The sequence below is a fragment of the Nematolebias whitei genome, chromosome 15, assembly GCF_014905685.2.
Source record: "Nematolebias whitei isolate Nwh7 chromosome 15, NemWhi1, whole genome shotgun sequence".
Taxonomy (NCBI): domain Eukaryota; kingdom Metazoa; phylum Chordata; class Actinopteri; order Cyprinodontiformes; family Rivulidae; genus Nematolebias; species Nematolebias whitei.
This window is the reverse complement of record NC_056512.1, coordinates 31844356-31844769: the sequence shown is the minus strand read 5'-3', so window position 1 is coordinate 31844769 and position 414 is coordinate 31844356.

Sequence of the window (414 nt, the reverse complement as noted above, 5' to 3'; positions counted from 1 at the left end):
TATATGCACGGTGGCGCAACTGGTAGAGCTGCTGCCTCTCAGCGAGCAGGTCCTTGGTTCAAACCCCGGTCCAGGGGCCTTTCTGGGTGGAGTTTGCATGTTCTCTCCGTGTATGCGTGGGTTTTCTCCGGGTACTCCAGTTTCCTCCCACAGACCAAAAACATGTATGTTAGGCTGATTGGTAACTCTAAATTGTCTCTAGGTGTGAGTGAGAGAGTGAATGGTTGTTTGTCTCGTTTGTCTCTATGTGGCCCTGTGATGGACTTGCGACCCGTCCAGGGTGTACCCCGCCCCTCGCACAGTGATTGCTGGACATGGGCACCAGTGACCCCCGTGACCCAAAATGGAATAAAAGGGTAAAGATAATGGATGGATGGATATATATATATATATATATATATATATATATATATA